Consider the following 14,342-nt stretch of genomic DNA (forward strand, 5'->3'; position numbering starts at 1 on the left):
ATTTTTTCTTTTATATTTGCTGAAGTAAACTCTGCTTGAAAACCAGAGAAAAAATATTACTGTTGCTGTTAAGGCAAAGGTTTAATGGACTCGTGATTCCTTGATTCCTCTTAGATTATTGCATTGTTCTATTTCTGTTTTGTTTAAGGTTGTCTCATGATACACAGAAATGCTCGTGTTCTGCACTTGTACAACTGCTTTTATCCAGAATCCCAAATCTCTTTACAAATACTAATTACTGTGATCTAATGTCACTGGAAATTGTTAAATATGCCCCAAAGAGGTTAAACACTTTAAATCCCGATTTACAAATTAAAAGTTAGAATGTGGAAAAGTTAAGCTGCATTTGGAGACTTAAATAGGGTTTGTGTTGAAACAATGGGGAATGACAGCTGTCAGCCCAGTCCCCTAGTCCTTGAACTCCTTTAATACCCTGTACTTCCTGAATTATTATACATGTAGGAAGACAGGTTACCGTTGTGAATTCAGTCATGTAAGATCTCTTTTCCTCCAAATAATATATGACACCTAAAAATATTGTAGAGTGGTGGCATCTTTCCAGGTCAAATTTGAAAATAGTTCTTTCTTATAGAAGTAATTTTTTTAAACCAGGGACTATAATCAGTGAAATTATTTCTTCCTCTTTTTAGCAATTTCTAGATATCTACCAACTGGATTCAGTTTTTAAGTTTAAAAAGATAGAAATACACATACACACACATATGTGTATGTATAGGAATGTACCTGCACACATCATGTGTATGCATATGTATTTCATAAATATGCACACAAAAAATAAGACAAAAATTCTCACTTAAGATCTTCATGGGAGAAACAAGTAGATTTATGTTTCTTATATGTTATACATCCATATGTCAGTATATTTCTAGCATTCCTTTTTTATTTCCAAGGGTTTGGGTGTATTTAGAGTTTTGGTGAACCAAGAGGACATAACATCTATACCCAGGAGCTAATAGTATAACTTCATCTCTATACTACCTTACTATGTTTTCCTCTCAGAGACCATTGATAAAGGGGTTCTTCTGAGGCCAAACTTGTAAGTAGATAAAGATAGACCAGAAAGTGTATCTGAAGAAGGAGGCTGAACTTATAATAGGCAATAGGTGACTAGAATTCTATTAGAATTTTCAGACATGAGGTAGATAGATAAGACATCAGGAGAGAGAAGATACTTGGAGAGTGAGACTAAGAATATGAAATATGTTCTAAAAGGTATAATAAGGAAATAAAATGACTGCCATTGGAACAAGTAAACTTTAATTGGGATTGCAAAGAAACTTCACCAATGCAACAAGCAAGTATTGCCTCATTTCCTCCTGATCTGTTTCCTAGAGCATAGATCCTTTTGTCTGAATCCAAAGGACACACTTTCCTACCTGAATGTGAATCAGTGTTTATGTGGCTCCTTTGGACATGGGGGACAGGTAGAAGAGAGATAAGTTGTGAATGGGTGAGAGGCCAATAAAACATCTCATTTAGCTGCCAGAATATTCTTCCTATTTGTCTAGTAATTAGAACAATTTATTTTCTATTCATAAACATCCATTTATTAGAATGTTAAAGTTATTTTTTTAGTCCTCCCACTAATCTTTCCAGCATCAAGTGATGACTGTGACCTAATATCTCTTTACCAACAGTTGCTATCAAATTTTACTTTTGGTTAAAAGATGTTCCTGGATTTTACAGTCTCAAATTCTAGGTGTAGAATGTCATTCTCTAAGTCAAACTAATTCCTGCTCTAGTGCAACGTTAAGAAAATCCTAAAAGGTTTGCTTCAGTTCTGCATGAGGTTTTGTCATGTGATTGCAGGTGTGGATGCCCCAAACCTGTGGACTTAAGGGTTCAGGTTTCCTGAATTCTGTCTGGTAATTGGATGATTTGGACATGTGTGTTTGAGCTATGTATGGCTATGTCTGTGTTATATATACATATCTCTTTCTATGTATCTTTATTATATGAGTTAATAGATGTAAAGCACGTAAAGGAGTTCCTGATTCCTGGCAACTGTTCAATGACTGTAAGCTGTTGCTGCTTCTGATGTCACTGCTATTTCATTTGTCAATCTGTTGTAGTTGTTATATTACATGATAACTTCCCAGGGAAGTAGGACTCGTGATTTGAAGGGAACCTGCATGATTAGCAGCATTTAGATAGGTGTATCCCACACCAGCAGACATCCTGACTAACTCTAACGGCAGTCGTGCTGCATCTCACTGCCAGGCCTGGTATCTTCGGTTCTGTGCAGCTTTGCCATGATCGACAGCTCTGTCTGATGCTGTCCCCTGGGGCCGAGCTGCAGGCTGCAGAGAAGGTGGGCACTCATGTATGACCCTCCGGTGATGATTCAAGAAGCACTTTCCATGGATGATGAGGTTTTGGTCTGGCAGGATTCGGAGAGCAGGCTACTTGGCACTGACCTGGTGGCTCTCACCTGGTGCTCCGCCTGCGCCTGAATGAGACCTGGAGGGCTCTCACAAGCTGGCCCTGCAGACTCTAGTACTGCCTCAGGGCTGCAGGGCCACAGAAAAGCGGGCCCCTATCTCAAGCTTCCGATGGGTGTACAGAGAAAGTGAAATTACATCTGGTTTGGAAGTAAGCTTTGTACCAGAATGAACTATGAGTCATACTCCACAAGCCCAGGGTTATTATCTATTATCACACATGGAAATAACCTCTCCATCTTGTCACTGCCTATGCAGCATCTTTAATTTTTCTCATGACTGCAGTTCATCTCAGCTGTCTCCAGGCTAGGCAGTTTATCCAACCTGGTACCATCATCATCTATCCTAAGAGTGGGTATTGTTAGCAGTCAGATTACAGCTGCCAAATTCCTCAGATCTCTATAAATTAATAGTGTTTCCTGGCTTGTTTAGATCATGGACTTTGGAACCAGTCTGACTCAGCTTGAAAATCCTTCTCTAACTTGCTGATTGGTTGACCTTGAGAAGGTTATTTAACCATTCTAAGTCTTCTTTTCATTGACTGTAAAATGGTGATACTAATAACTGTAGTCATTAATAATTGTAGTAATTGAAGGAGTTTCTGTGAGTACTAAAAACACGGGCATATATGAAGTACTTGGCACTAGTTTTCAATTGTCTGATTAAATGAGATAAATATGCAAAATACAGTATTTTGGCATGGATGAGCACTCAGTTTATCTGAGCTATTGCTCATATTTGCTTCTTAGCCCTTTTTTCTCCCCTCAGTCCCTTCTTCAACCTCTCCATCCCCTTTCCAGGCTCTTTGGGTAGAATAATAGAATAATGGATCATCTCTATCTGCCAGCTGCTGGGGATGCAAAGGTATAGGAGTAGGAAGAAGAGAAGTAAAAGCAAATTATTATGGGAGTTTGAGTAGGGAGAAATTGATTCTGGCTAGAGAGGGAGGAGTCAAAGAAGGAAGGCTTCACACAGCAGGTGGCATTTGAGCTGACTCTATAGACTGACTAAAACTGATTTCTTAATGATAAAGAATAAAGGAAGGAAAGGAAGTGAGAACATGGGATCACAGTCAAATATATTTGACATGCCATAACTTGTTGTTTAGTAAGAGTGAGATCAGCAAAACAGTGTGTGTGTGCTGAGACTGGATATTAGAGAAGCATTTGTTCAGAACAATTTGATAAATATTAATTTACTGTTTCTCTCTTGACTCTGGAAGAGACTTCAAAGGGAGCAAGCAGACAGCAGTTAAATTTATATTTTTGTTGTTCTTTTAAGGTATTTACAAAATCTGTAATGAAACAGATTTTTCTCTCAAGAGGCACATTTTTCTGAGTCAGAGATAAGGTGGTTTGCAGTCTTATTTTGGATATACCCCACCCCAGTCCCCCAGTGCACAAACAAATCTATCCACATCCAATACATCTGTTGAATCATAAATAAAAATAACAGTGAAAGTATAAACATACCTCTTTCCAAAAATTAATCATGACTAACCAAAGTCGTTTTGGTTTTTTAAAGACTTGAGAAAAGAATTCCTTTTTGACAATACACTTGCTTGTGCTTATACACATTATCATTTCAAAAAGCATTCCAAGAGCCAGAGCCTTAAGGAAAGATTTAGCAGAACTCCATTCCAAGAAAATTGTTATGGTGATCCCTTATCACTTGTCATTACATATAAATCCTATTGGTCTTTCTTCCTCAGTTTCAGCTTGGACTTAATTTATATTTAAGAAATCACTCTTTATCATTTTTTCCCCCAGAATGTGCTTTATTCATCTATCTGTCAATTTACCCTGACTATCCTATCATCCGCCTTCAGATTCTCTTTCATTCTCTCCCCTAAAGCCAAAATAAACAGTATTTCTGTATTTGTATATAAAACATCAATAGTGCATATGCTGTTATATTGAGCAAGATGCTGTATTTGATGCAAAGCATAAACAATGTCCTTGGAAATAGCCCAGAGTGAGTAAAATGTCATTGGATCACCCCTAAAAAAACCTTGTATTGATACAACATTTAGAAATTTTATGATCAATCATGGCAAAATACATCCTCCCCAAATTTGTATTGTATTTTGAAATAGAACTCTTAATCCAGATGTTACTGCAGACAACACATGTCCTATTCAATATTTACTTGCTCTACCTTATTTATATATTTTTAAATGCATGTTCTTGCTATCTTCTAAAAATGATTCTTTTTTTGTCTATCATATACTATTCCTCTGCCATGTGAATATGTATGGCTACTCCTACCCCATGCACATATTTATTCCTTAATGGAACTTGGTAGTCTTTCAAATAGCTCTAGGAGAAAAACCTCCATATTGAGCACCAAGCTCAGGGTTAGGTATATGATGAGATCTCAGTGTCAATTGAATGAAAGAAAGAAAGAGAGAAAGAGAGAAAGAAAGAAAGAAGAAAGAGAGAAAGAAAGAGAGAGAGAGAGAGAGAAAGAGAGAGAGAAAGAGAGAGAGAAAGAAAGAAAGAAGAAAGAAAGAAAGAAAGAAAGAAAGAAAGAAAGAAAGAAAGAAAGAAAGAAAGAAAGAAAGAAAGAAAGAAAGAAAGAAAGAAAGAAAGAAAGAAAGAAAGAAAGAAAGAAAGAAAGAAAGAAAGAAAGAAAGAAAGAAGAAAGAAAGAAAAGAAAGAAAGAAAAAAAGAAAGAAAATAAGAAAATTAATAGCCAGGGATGCTGAGACCTATGACGAAGTAGAATTATAGTGAATTTTCTACCCTGGTATATCCTTTATGTGTACCATTTGCAATAACCTTTATTTTTGGTATGTGTCTATGAAGGAACTGTAAAAAGTATTTTGACTAATTCATTAGTAAGTTTGCCAGTACAGACATAGGAAGAAACCAACAATTTCAGGCCAAAAATGGTTACACTGCTAATGATCAGTGAGTATACTTTCAAAATGGTTGTAGAATACAACTTTACATTTGACACACAACTACCACTGCCTTCATTAATATTTAAAATCAAAAATTCCTTTAAGATGCCTCCCTAGCTGTCTTTGAGAAAGATCAAGTTCTTCCATAAAGTTCTCCAACAGAAAGTCCCTGCCCTGGTTTGCCACAGGTAGCTGTAATTCCACTTTGCAGGTAAGGAATTATCCTCTGATCAAAATATTAAGAGGAATGGCACTAGTTTCCATTATCAAGTCTTAAAAGCTTAGCCTGGATCTATTCTTCATAACCTGGGATTTCCTTCCTACCAAAGGAGACAGGAGACATAAACTTTAGTGGGTTGACATGTGAAAAGATAGATTAGGAGTTATGTATTTAAGTATAAATGAACAGTGTTAGACTTGAAGGCAGGCCTGAATTTGGAAATGCAAACTCAGAGTTGGTTAGAACAAGGGATAGGTGGATTTGGCGACCTGAAGACAGAACAAGGCATGAAAATGGTAGTTTAAACAGAAAAAGGGAGCTATGAAGAGACTCATTTTGTCTAGAGCTGAACATAAACACTTTGGTGAGGTGAATTACACTTGTACTATACATATTAATAAGATAAATATGTTCTCACCTTCAAATAAGAGCTTGTTCAAAGTGAATAATATCTTCTTCTAGACAGTAATTTCTACTGATTTACTATTAAGATAACATTCCTGAGTAAGCATGATTTGTATCCTACATGACAGATAATCTTTCAATTCTATCTCTAAGAATATATATAGCACCCTTTACAGAGACAGTCAAATAGAGCAGGACTGACCTCTGAGATCTTTGAGTTCTGTAATACTTAATGCTTCCCTAATTGGAATACCCTTAGCACTCTTTCAATTTAGTTGATTTTTTCTAGTATTTTCTACCCACTTGAAATAAAGGAGACTTTTAAGTATGTCAGTAAGAATTATCTCACTCTATTTTAAAACTTTTGCCATACCTAGATATCAAATGACAGGTATTTAATTGCACACCTAGTATAAATCTAGGCATTGGCTAAACCACAATACTTTGTAATTTACCAGTTTTAAGTAGGTGAAAAGTGAAGACCAGAGAATAGTCTTTTTTATAGTTCTTAATTATAGGATAAGAATATAGAAGAGCTCAATTAAGTAATTCTTCTTTAGAGTACCAGTGATGGCCCTATGTAATGGTGTTATGATTCTTTTATGTATGTCGCTTACGCTGCTTTGGTTCGGCAATCACATTCCATTTTTGGCCCAGGAGTTCCCTTATCTTTTTCAGTATCCTGAATGTACACTCTGTTTTTAATGCAATCAGACCATATTGCTCTGACTTTTCATGACTTCTCTCTCCTTAACCAGCCCCCTACCCTCCATTCAGTATCATGTTATTTCTCCCATGCCCAGACACGCATTTTCTCCTTGTACTTTTTTTTAGGTCTTTCCTGAAATACCCCTAGGGCTCTGTCATTTGACCACTGGCATCTAAACTCATGACTAAGAAGTCCACAAGTCTAGAAGTTCCTGTTTCAAATCTTTCCCCATCCCTTTGTCTTCAGATATGTTCGTACTTTTTCTCATTTACTCTAATTAAATTTTCTTTAGGCATGGATTTCACAATAATTCCTCTGCTTTATAAATCCTACATCTACCTTCTTTCCCAGACCTGTAAGCCAAATGTTACTGGTCAATTCTTTGATTCCGGCTTGAGACTAGGGAAAGGGAAAAGCCACACACCAGATAACTTTATGTGTTCTACTCTCTCACTTGGTGGGAAAAAAAGTACATCGTTTGTTAGAGTTTTCATTTTTAAAGAGCAGAACTGTTCCCAAGGAGAAAAGGTTTGTAAAGAATGTGAACTTCTTAGAAGAATTATGCCACATCAGAAGATACCATCAAGTACATTTTTTGAGGTACTTATAATGTGTGTGCTAGAACTTTTCCTCATCACACACAGGTCACAGTGAAAATCATTTGGCACTGAAGATCAAATCTCTGACTCTAGCTAAAGTACAGTACTTACAAAAATATCAAAAGATACCAGAGACAGCCTTAGGTTTATCATTACATTTATTCAAATGAAATCATGCAAGTACAGCTGAGAACAGTGCTGGGCAGATAGAAAGCACCCAGTAAATGTTAATTTGCCTTCTTGTTTCTATATTTGTGTCCTTTTTACACTCTCAGGTTCTTCTCTCTTTCTCTTTCTCTGTCTCTGTGTATGACCATATATATGCTTAAAATCTACCTAAGTATTTGTTTGTAAGAATCATATTATTTTTCTTTGAAATCTGAAGGTAATTACCTGTCTATGACATAAGGCTTTATGAATTTCAAACTTAGAAGTGAGGATCGGAACATTGTGACCTAGATTGCATAATGAAATATGTAATGGGAAGCAGTCTCATACATTCAGGTCCTATATTGTATAGTAATTTCCAGTAACAATTCTGACTTAGAAGCTAGTAAGCATAGATATTTTTTTCTACGTGCTTTTTTATTTTAGAATTCAAGACAGTCACAGACAGAACTTACATCAGTGTAACGCTTGGAAAGTCACCCACCCCAGTTCTCTTTTTGGTAAGCTTCCTTCTGATTTTAAACTGTTCAAAATTGTGTGCTTCAGTGACTACTTCTGGCTTCCTATTATATCTACAGAGATTCTAATTCAATCCTTACAACTTCTAGGCTAGCTTCTATTTTTGCTTCTATAAACTAGAAGGATATGAAAGAATCACTTTTGTTTCAGTGCTTTCATAGAATTTCTATAGAATGTTTTCAGAATATCCTTTACCTTCTTTCTCAAATTTCAAATTCATGTCTTTATCTTTGCCATATATCATCTTTCTTTTATTTTAATCTCTATCTTTGCCCATTTGTTTTACCCATTATGAAGGATGACTGAGGCGAAAGAAGCACACTGCCTGCTAAATTCTCAAAGAAAAAAGATGGGTTCACTACACTCCAACAGTCAGAATTTAATTTAGAGAATTAACATCATACATAATTATTTATAAAGGAAAGCTCTAAATAGATTTAAGTGTGTTTCTATTCAGATCCAAAATGTTTTATTTCACTAAAATTAACATCACTATATTACTATTTTATGAACATAAACTTGGAGGAATTAAAAAATAAAACTTTGTCTCAGTAGCCTCACATACTTTACTACTTTTTATTCATTAGGACACAATTAACAGATTCAATAACACTGAATATAATCACATGCAAGGCTATGATGAAGTGATGTTTTTTTCTAACTAAAATATTTGTAAACATGCACAAGTTTCGCTTATTCAAACTTTTAGACTGTGACCTCTGCCTGAATCACAAATTTTTGCACAGCTCTAGCTGTCCCATTATTAATCTCACATTTATGTAGTTACTTATATTTTTTACTTATCCATTCTATTCTTTGTCCCTGCATTCTATTTTTTCAGACTTCATGACTTACTTAAGGTTTATAAGAATTATTTGTTGAAGTAATATTTACTCAACAAATATTTATCAAGAGCTTACTATATGCAGCATGATTTTAATTACTGGGAATGAAGAATTATAAATACTTAGGGTAGATATTTGGCAAAAACTAAGCCTATTTTATAGTAAACAGGATGGTGTTAAGTGTTGCAGAGAAAACTCAGAGGTATGGGGCTTCCGAAGGTAGTGGTGTGTGTAGGTGTGTGCATGTGCATGCTTTGTTTGTGTGTGTAAACTTATTTTTAACAGCTGACAGGAAAGGTTTCATGGTAAGTTAACCTCTGGGCAGACACTAATTAGTGGAGCAAATTATATAGCTCTGGAGAAAGGCTTTTCAGAAGAAGAGAACAGGTATAAAAGCCCATAAGAGTGACTTTGCTTGACATGTTCAAGGACCAGCAAGGAGGTTAAAGTGGCTGGAACAGAATGAAGGAAGGGAGTGTGGTAGGAGAAGAGATCTGAAAGTAACAGGATGGGCTGAGGGAAAGATCTCATTCAGACCTCTCAGGCCTTGGAGAAATGTTGACTTTCAGGACTGAGTAATTTGCCTTGTGCATTTTATTTTCTCTCTTTTAATTTATTGAAGTATAATTTACAAACAATGAAATGCATTAGTCATAAATTTTCAGCTCTAAGAGACTTAACAATTATATATTTTTATATAGCCATGTAACCACCACCCAAAACAAGATACAGAACATTTATATCCCACCCCAAAATTTCCTCCTTTTCCATTCAATTTCCCCTTTTTTCTGCTCATGAGTTTATATAACTGAAACCATATAGTATGTACTCTTCTATGACTGGCATCTCTTGCTCAACATAATGTCCATGAGAATCATCCCTTTTCTTACATAAATTTATAGTCCTTTTTTTTTATTGCTGGGTAGTATTCTAATGTTTATTTGTTTATATTGTTTATATGTCCACATTTCCATTGATGGATATTTGGCTGTTTCCAGCTTGGACTTGTTATGAATAAGGTTGATATGTCTTTTTGAGGACATATGTTTTTATTTGTTGACCTAGCTGTGCAGCTGAGTTATAGTGAATATATAATCAACTTTATAGTAAACTGACAAACAGTTCTCCAAAGCGTATCATTTTATACTCCCACCATCACTCTATAAATGTTGCAGTTGCTCTCCACCAGTATTGCTGTATTTTCTGTTTTTTACTCCTACAGGTGGGTGTGAAATGGTCTGTCTTTGTTAATTTGCATTTCTCTGATGGCTAATGATGACTAACACAATTCTTGCACTTACTGGCTACTCCTATCTCATCTTTGCAATATGTTGGTTCAAGTGTTTTGTCCATTTTGTAAATGAGTCATCACTTGTCTTTGTGTTGCTGATTTAGGGAAATTATTTATGTAGATCCATAAAAAGTTCTGTTTTCAGATACATGTAGTGCAAATATTTTCTCCAAAACTGTCTATTTCATTTTCTCAGTGAATGGGCCTTGTTTACTATGTTATATCACAAGTTTACAAAACCACTTTCTGTTTTCTTTTAGAAGTTTTATAATATTAGCTTTTACATTGGATCTATGATATATCTCAAAATTGATTTGTAAATACAAATGAAGTAGGTACTAAGGGTTTTATTTCTCCCCACACAGAGATATCTATGTTAGAAAGACTTTTCCTTTCTCATTGTACTGGCTCAGAAACTTGGTTGAATATCAACTGACCATATATGCCTTACATTTTAAAAGTTTATTGTGTTGACAATAACCATGGGAGGTACAAGAAGGGAAGAAGCAGAATTAACTGTTAAGGGACTCTAGTCCAAGTGATAGGCTTAGACAACAGTGACAGCAGGTGTAATTTTGGACAAGGTTTGTAGGTAAATCAAAGTTTGCTAATAGACTGGATGTGGCTTGTAAGAGAAGAGTTGACATCAAGGGTAGCTCCAAGTTTATGGCTTGAACAAATAGGAGAAAAATGGAGACATACAGTTGTCATTTACTAAGATGAGGATGACTCTGTGCAAATAATTTTGAATGGAAAAATCTAGAAATATGCAGATGCCCATTTGATTTCCAAGTGGATATGTTTCCAAATGTGAACACAGTCATTACAATTTTTGGGGGGTAAGCCATTTGTGACATGGCACTAAGTAATTTTTTCTTTACATCTTTTCAGAGATATTTATGATAATCTACAGACTCCCTTATGGTAATATATAGATTCCTATATACAACTGCCTATTAGATATTTTTACCTGACTGCCCTCAAGTACCTCAAGCTTGCTATGTTTAAAACTAGACTTAACAACTCACTCCTCCCTTGCTCTCCACAATTCTTTTAATGGCTAGATGATATTCAAGTCAAAAACTGATTCATTCCATATGCTTCCCTTTCTCTTACTACTCTAAGTCTTATCATTTACCAAGCCCTAGGAACCTATATATTATGAATGTACACACACATGCAGACAAATGAACTCTCATTTGTATTTCCTTTACAGGGCTTGCCTAAGATTGTAGAGACCATGTTAATAAATTTCTATAAAAATTTCTAGCCCCTTGTTTTTATTCACTGAGAAAAATCTGGCTCCATTCCATAGCAGTAAATGCAGCATATGCTGGGTGGCCTAAGTTAGAATCAGGCCTTGTGGAATCATCATTCTATCTCTTCCTACCTGTATGACCTCAGGTAAATTAGGAACTGTCTTTGTAAAGTGAATATATCATTGGCAATAGTATCATAGATTAAATGAGTTAATAAATGTAAAGTGTTTTATTCTTGGCACAGGTTAGTCAATAGATGTTTGTTCTTTAGCATTTCTTATTTTTATTATTCCAACCATTCATGGTTAACCATAGCCACCACCACCCTTTAAATTCAGCCTCATCATTTCCCACTTGGATTACTCATTACACTACCCTCCTCACTGACCTCCCTGTTTTTTTTCCTCCAAAACAAGAACCTATTTGACTCATTCTATTAAGTAAAAATCCTCCATTGACTCCAATATTACCTATATGATAAATTTCAATGCTCAGTGTGTGGCATTTATATCATTATCTTGCTTTCTTCTCTCCCCCATGCTCAATTCATCCCCTGATCACCTCATTTCCTATTTCTCCTTCCTATGGTATGTTCAGGTCACACTGCTAGGTAGTCTCCACTCAGCTACTTACAAATAACTGTTTGCCTCTCCAACCTCCTCCTCCTAATGAACTGCTATTCTATTCAAGACTCTTCTTTGAGATTCTGTAAAGTCTTTCTCTTTGTATAACAAACCAACTTGGGCACACTTTCCTTCATGTTTCCCCTTTTTGTAGCTTTCACAGCATAACAAGATGAAGTCTTTGTTTTAAGAGTCAGCACCAGAGTTTGTTCCCTTCCATGACCCTTATTTGAAAACAAATGAACAGTAAGCAGCTTCACTAGAAGGAAGAACACCAAGTATCTAGATATTGGTAGGAACCAACCTAAGCAACAAAAGGCATGTAAACTTCTCTGCTGAAAAACTGATTGTTTTTGAAATTGGATACTGACAAAAAGAGAGGAAAAGGAGCTGGTGTGAGATTAAGGACTCCATGGGTGATGAACTAGTGGGCCTGCACTTTTTTGGGAGAAGCTGAAGGACATTTAATAACAGATCTGCTAACTGTTCAATTTGAAGGTGTTTGCATTTCTTGAACCTCTCCTCTGTCTCATGCCTTCATCTTCCAGAAAGTTTGCTACATAATCTTGTGGACATTGTATGTGTGTGGAGATGGATGGGAGTTCAGGTACACTCAAGGAAGGACTGATTTCCGTAACAGGAACAATTCAATGTGGATTAGAAGCAACATGTACAGAAAGAAAAGCTCAGATGCAGAGTAAGGGAATGCTGGGGGAGTATTTCAGGCTCACTTTACTTGGAGCTCAAGAAGCATGAAAGCTTTTGCTAACTACCAGTTATAATGGTACTTAGTCCTTATTTATAAGCCCCCTTCCTATTTATAGGCTCCCTCCCTATTCTTTCACCTAATTAAATCTCTCACATTCCATTCTCAACCTAAATATCTCTTCGTCAGGAAAGCAGACGCTCATCCCTGGAATTAGGTTAAACCTCTTGCTTCCATGATTTCTCAACACTTCATATTATAGTTATGTTTTCCAACCTAGGGCAATATTCCTCCCAGGGGCATTTGGCAATGTTGGAACCATATTTGATTGTACAGCTGCAGGTTATGGAGAGAGGAGAGTACTACTGGCATCTAGTGGTGGAAGGACCAAGAATGCTGCTAAATATCCTATAATATACAAAGAACTATTCAGCTCAGAATGTCAATAGTAACAACATTATGAAGCCATGGTATAGAGTCTGTACTTGTATGTGGTAAGACATAATTAGACTACACCTTAGACTAGACCCTCCATAGGAAAGGTAGAGTCCATTTTGTTCACCAGTGTATTCCCACTGCCTAGGCGAGTGCTTACCACATAGTGGATGCTCATTAAAAAGTTGATTTATTTTAATATATTTGTTTAGTCATGTGTCTGTTTCTCCACTAGACTATATATAGCCTAAAATTATCAGAAATTCAAGAACAAAGAAGGCTGCATTATTATACTCTCTGCCATGAAGAATATATGGACAAACCCCACTGACATAAAAGAGAACAAACAACCAAACACAAAATCACCATGAACATACGAAAAAAGACTACAACTAATATATTTTTATTCAGATGCTGCAGTTAAAGTTCCCCATTTCTGGACTCTCATGGACCAGGGATTTAGGATATGAAAGTTGGTAGGTGGACAGGCATAAAATTTTTAAATAATCATTATATGTAGGCATTTATCTTTAATAATAGATTGATGGAAAATGAATATACTATGCTTTTTAAAAAATTCTGTGTTCAGGGAGCTTCAAAACCTCTCTGAATTGGAATACAACACCCCTTATATAGTGGAAATGGAAGTTACATTCATGTACCATCTCTGAAGCAGAAAAGAAAACACACCATCCACACAGAAGTATGCCAATTCTAAGGCTGATTCACATTCCAGATTGAGTTGTTTTACCTTTCTTAGCTTTCCTTTGAATCCGTTTCCAAGCTATAATCTGTAGACAACTCTTCACCCACGTACCTGTGGATAGGGCATTGTGAGATAATTTTGCCTTTATTCCCTATTAAATGTAAAAATTATTTTAATTCAGCAGTGAAGTAAAAATGCTGCAGGCACTCCAGAAAATAAAAGCTAGATATTTCTAAATTAATGGTCCTGCAGAAAAGAAACCTCAGCTTCACTGTATATTCGATGAATATCAAAATGTGCATTTAATAAAGCTGAAAGATAAATCAGATAAACCACTTTCATCTTACTACTTATTATGGAGGATTAGAAATATATATCAAGGGCAAGCCAAGGTCTTACTCTTTCTCCTGTTCTGCTCTTGTGTATCTTTCTGAGCAGGGAGTTCTTAAGTTAGATTTCTGAAATGAACACAGAGGAGGACAAAGAGGAG

Source organism: Manis javanica, chromosome 3, assembly GCF_040802235.1.
Source record: "Manis javanica isolate MJ-LG chromosome 3, MJ_LKY, whole genome shotgun sequence".
NCBI lineage: Eukaryota > Metazoa > Chordata > Mammalia > Pholidota > Manidae > Manis > Manis javanica.